This window comes from Pleurodeles waltl, chromosome 5 (genome assembly GCF_031143425.1).
Source record: "Pleurodeles waltl isolate 20211129_DDA chromosome 5, aPleWal1.hap1.20221129, whole genome shotgun sequence".
In the NCBI taxonomy this organism is placed as follows: Eukaryota; Metazoa; Chordata; class Amphibia; order Caudata; family Salamandridae; genus Pleurodeles; species Pleurodeles waltl.
Window position 1 is genome coordinate 224,962,970 of NC_090444.1, and position 6,000 is coordinate 224,968,969.

Consider the following 6,000-nt stretch of genomic DNA (forward strand, 5'->3'; position numbering starts at 1 on the left):
ACTGATGTTTCTGAACATGTGGTTTATAGCGTGCCACGGCGGGAGCCTCCGTCTGCTTCTTCGTTCAGAGTTGCACCTTTTGCTAGAAATGCTTCTGGCTGCTTCAACGACGTTGATAATGATGGGTCCGGCTCCTCATCTTCGATGTCTTCTGTCCACGGTCCACGACGGCTGCTGGGATGGCTTAAACGAACATATTTTGTTTTTCCTTGGAACTATTTTTGGCTATTTTTGGCCGTGATGACTATATTATTATGGTTGGGATTTGTGGTTACTTTTTTTCTGATAATACATGGTCATTTTCTTCCAGATGGATCAGACATTGAGCACGTGGAGACTGTGTTGAAACCACATTTATCGTCTCATATGGTTCGAAGAGACTTGTCCACAGTGAACATTTCTGCTATACCAGTTCCGGATGGAATTGTGTGGGATAAAGTAATGTTTGATATATATGGTCCCACTGAATTGATTCAAATACCGTATGTCCTCAAATTATCAATGAATGATATTGTTATACCTGGCATTGTTTCTGATGATTGGGATGTGAAGACAGTAGATTCTATGCTAACGGATTTGCAATATTATACTGTCTATGACGATGAAGATGCTTACCAGTTTAGAGATAATCATGGTGACATGTTTTGTTACAACTATTATGGACACCACTTTATTCATAAAGCTAGTAGCCCTAAGTCCATGTTTAATTATGTGCAATGGGAACATTGCTCGACTCCTCCACAAGGGAGTTCAAAAACGTATTATGACAAATTTGCATATTTTACTGGGCATGATCCGCGTAATGCTAGGTCCTACTATTTTAAAGTTACACCGTATTCTAATAAGCAAATGTTATTGACCGATACTAAATTACTGTATTCTAATTTGTTTGTATCTAAACTGTCGGTCGAAGGATATGAATACTGGTTGAAAACTGTTGACTTGAAAAGTGTTTGGGGTACGAAAAATTGGCAAATGCGAGGCAGGGACACGTTATTTAGAGCATGTATTATCCCTGTGCAGATGATTTTCCTCAATGACACAGTACAACAGACTAGCTGTTTGGGCTTAGCGACAATTAAGGAGTTAACTTTGCCTAGTATACCTGTCCCTTCTAAATTACAAAATTGGCAGCACTATATGAATGCTACTTTCGGTGACTTTACACATTGGGTCCAGAATGGTACACTTAACACTTCATCGTTACATCCAGGCGGGTGGTTATTATGGCCTGTAGACACTAATATGTGTCATCAACGTTTTGTCACCTCTTCAGGGGGGTTCAGGACTAGTAGGGCAGACCCTCGTTACGTTTCACCAGAACATGCTGATATTATAACTACATACAGTGTGGGGAAGCTTTGTCAGCAATGGTTGAAGTCCTCCACGCTGGATGCAGTTAAGTCACATCTCATGTTACTGTCTAATAATACTGATTTACAAGATTTTTTGTCAGGTCCCAGAGTACCACGGAAGAAAAGGTTCTTATACGAGGTTTATAATGAGATTTGGAAGCTTTCACAACAAGAGGCTGCAGCCCGGTTGAGGCAGATTGATCAAGCAAATCTGATGCAGACTTTGGGCCTGATTCTAACTTTGGAGGATGGTGTTAAACCGTCCTAAAAGTGGCGGATATACCACCTACCGTATTACGAGTTCCATAGGATATAATGAACTCGTAATACGGTAGGTGGTATATCCGCCACTTTTGGGACGGTTTAACACCGTCCTCCAAAGTTAGAATCAGGCCCTTTGTCTGTTGTTGATAATGGCATGCATACCCTTTCTGAACGTGTTTACACGATTGACAGCATTGTGTCCTCTGCTATTGACATTATTAAATCAGACATGTCTTCTTTATATCATGGGCAGAGTCAGACGCGGTCCATCATGCAGCTGGGTTGGACTCTTCAGACCTTGAAGGCGGGTCGCGTTCCATGGCAGCACGTTCGTGCCAGGGAGATCTTTATCTCTTTTAATTTGACTCGTCAACAACAACTGATGGCTAAAAAGGAAGCGACATATGTTATGTTAAATATTGAAAAATTTGAGAAACTGCCTTTCACGGTAGCTGAGATTCCGTCAGCTGAATGGTTGATCCATGGGGTTATTAATTTGCCTATCTCTACTTTGCAATTTACTTCGTGTTTGAAGCATATTCCGGTGGGTAGATATGAACTATTGGGAGACAGTTACATACACGAGGTGTGGGACCTTCCCTTTCAGTACAGATGTGTTAATGGTTTGAAGGAGGTTTTTCTTAGCGGCAGCGAATGCGAAGCTTCTGTCAGCCATTCAATGGTTAGTAAACAGCTGTCCTTGCACGGGGCGTGTAATGCTTCGATTGCTAACTTAGCTTGTTATCTGAAGGGAGTTCCAGTCCCGGTTATTAAAAACACTTTCCAGGTGCTTTCTAACGGCAGTTACATTGTTCTTAACAGCGAACGCTGCTGTGGCATGCGTGCCGGAATAGTTTACATCGTCGTTGTCAACAAGGCCGTTACGTGCTGCGGGAATGTGTTGTTTCCCCCCACTCAAATTAGGGAGGTAGCGGACATCTGGCCTCATATTGCTACTTCCAAGGTTGATTTCGACAAGTTGAGTCGGCTAAAAGCTTTATTGTTTCAAAAGCATGTGGCCCTTACATCTGCTAGCGAGACCTACGCACTTCAGGTGGCAAGGTCATCGGCGGAGATACAGGTGGTCATTCTGACCTCGGCGGTAAAAGGCGCCTACCGCCGGTCAGAAATCCTCCATAATCCCGCCGCGGTTGCGGAAACCCGCCACGGTCATTCTGACCCGCAGAAGGCAAACCTCCGAAAATCCGACCGCCACAACAGACCGCCAGACCAGCGGTCGGCGGAAAGGTGGAGGTGACCAAACCTCCACCGCCACGCCAACAGAAATACGCCCATGCCATTACGACCCACGAATCCACGCGGCGGTCATTCAAACGCGGTATTCCATTGGCGGGACACACCGGCGCGGTCAGAATACACACAAACGAACAAAACTCACCCACATTGGACGATTTGAATCCCACACACCTGATACACATACACACACCACTCCCACACACACAATACAATATAAAACACCCACCCACATCACCCACAAACCCCTACGCTTAAAAATTCGTAAAGAAGACAAGAGCGAGACACCAGCATCCAAAACATAACAGCCACAGCCACTCAACACCATCACCCACACACTATCCACACACAAAACAACACACACCACCACACTCAACTCACTTAAATACACATACTCCACCCCACACATCATACACACCACCCCATGGCACCCCAAAGACAACCCCGCTTCACAGACGAAGAACTCAGGGTTATGGTGGAGGAAATCGTTCGTGTAGAGCCCCACCTGTTCGGCACACAGATACAATACACCAGCATTGCCCGGAGGACGGAGCTATGGCAGAGGATTGTCGACAGGGTGAACGCAGTGGGACAGCACCCCAGAAATCGGGAAGACATCAGGAAGCGATGGAACGACCTACGGGGGAAGGTGCGTTCCATGGTATCCAGGCACAACATCGCCGTGCAGAAGACTGGCGGAGGACCCCCACCTCAACCCCCACAATTCACATCATGGGAGGAGGAAGTCTTGAACATCCTGCATCCTGACGGCCTCGCAGGAGTCGGCGGAGGAATGGATACTGGTAAGTTGAAGCTTCAATACTGCTTCCCCCCCACCTGCATGCCAAATCAGACCCCAACCCTCACCCCCATCCTCGAACCCCACCCTCACCCCCACCCCCATCCTCACCCCCACCCTCACCCCCACCACCATCCTCACCCCCACCACCATCCTCACCCCCACCACCATCCTCACCCCCACCCCCAGCACACCTATTCCCCGCCAATGTCTCACCATCACAACCCACACATCCCAAAACCTAGGCCTGCATGCGTCCACTAAGCATGGACACCCATCACCAAAGCATGCCCAATGCATATACACATCCCCCCCACAAGCCACCCTCACCAAAGCCCCCACACACGAATGCCAGCACTTGGGGACACGGGAACCCACAGATACACCCATATGCCACACATTGAAACTATAACCATACCTCTATACCCCTGCAGGACCCGACCGTCAACACACCGCGGCGGAGGGGCCAGAATTATCCACACCCCCCACCCAAGAGGCCGTCAGCGATGACAGCAGCTCTGTCGATCTGGACACCGATGACCAGCCCGGACCATCGGGGACCTCTGGACAGTCGGTTCCCCTCACACAGGCACAGGCTACTATAGACCCTAACCCCTCTGGGAACACCAGCACAGCTCCCACCCAGTGGGCCCATGCCTCTGTCTCCAGGGCGCGTCAATCTGCGGTGTGTCTACCACTACAGGGCACCCAGGATAACCCACCACCCCAACAACAACAGGGACCTGGGGGCAGTGGTAGTGGGCACACCGGCCAGGGGGCAGAGGCCCAGGGAAACAGGGCAACTCGGCGGGCAGCTGTGCGACAGGGGGGGGGAGGAGAGGCCCAGGGAACCCACTCTCCACGAGGTCCTCACCACCATCATGGGAGCATACAACCGCTCCCAGGAGACGATGGCGACGGTACTGGCCCGGTTCCAGGAGATCCAGGTGCTGCAGGAGGAACACTATCGGGGGTACAGGGAGGACATCAGAGCCATCAACACCACCCTGGTTACCATGGTAGGGCTGCTGCAGGACCTCGTAAACAGCAGGGCGGACACTGAACAACACCCAAGGGCCCCTGCCACTAGCCTGGACCAAGAACAGCCATCCACCTCCGCCGGCGCTAGTGGATAGGAGGCCCCCGCACAGCAGCAGCCCACCAGACCCCCACCTCCTGCAGGAGAAGAACCACCCCGCAAGAGGGCCCTGAGATCTCGCAAGACAGAGTAGGATGTCAAGACCCCCGCCAGCAATGGATACCACCTGATGTCATCCCACTGTCCCACATTGTCACCCTGTCCATCCTCGAACTGCCCATGCTCCATCTCTCCACAGGCCTCTGGACAATGCACCTGTGTGACTGTTACTCTGGACTCTGCCATGGACATTCCTTCACCATAGCCCCCACCCACTTGAAACCACCCATCCCATTTTGAGCACTTCAATAAACACCTATTTTGCACCAAAATATCAGGAGTCTGGCTGTGATTTCAATAGATTGTAATTGACATGACAGTGCAAATATGTCCTTGTACATGGTGAAGTCAACAAACAGCTGCCACAAAGCTGTAGTCCATGGGGAAACGAAGCACAGGACTCGTAGTGGGGACCCCAGATCTGAAATAGGGAGGGAAAAGCCAAAACTCAGTCATCATACACTGGGGCAAATAGACAGGCAGCAGAGATGCTGCAGAGTAGTTAACATTTACTAAATTATCTTTGAAATGTTACCTGTGTCCTATTGGAAGTACTGTTCAATGATTCTGTCCCTGTTGTCTGTTTCAGCCCCGTCGTCTTCCTCCTCGTCACTCTCCTCAGGTTCCACCGCTGCCACAACACCACCGTCTCGACCATCCTCCTGCAGGAAAGGCACCTGGCGGCGCAAAGCCAGGTTGTGAAGCATGCAGCAGGCCACGATGATGTGACACACCTTCTTAGGTGAGTACATTAGGGATCCACCGGTCATATGCAGGCAGCGAAACCTGGCCTTTAGGAGGCCAAAGGTGCGTTCGATCACCCTCCTAGTACGCCCATGGGCCTCATTGTACCGTTCCTCTGCCCTGGTCCGGGGATTCCTTACTGGGGTCAGTAGCCACGACAGGTTGGGGTACCCAGAGTCCCCCACTAGCCATACACGGTGTCTCTGTAGCTGTTCCATCACGTAAGGGATGCTGCTATTCCTGAGGATGTAGGCGTCATGCACTGACCCTGGGAATTTGGCATTTACATGCGAGATGTACTGGTCAGCCAAACACACCACCTGGATGTTCATTGAATGGTAACTTTTTCTGTTCCTGTACACCTGCTCCCTGTCTCTTGGGGGAAC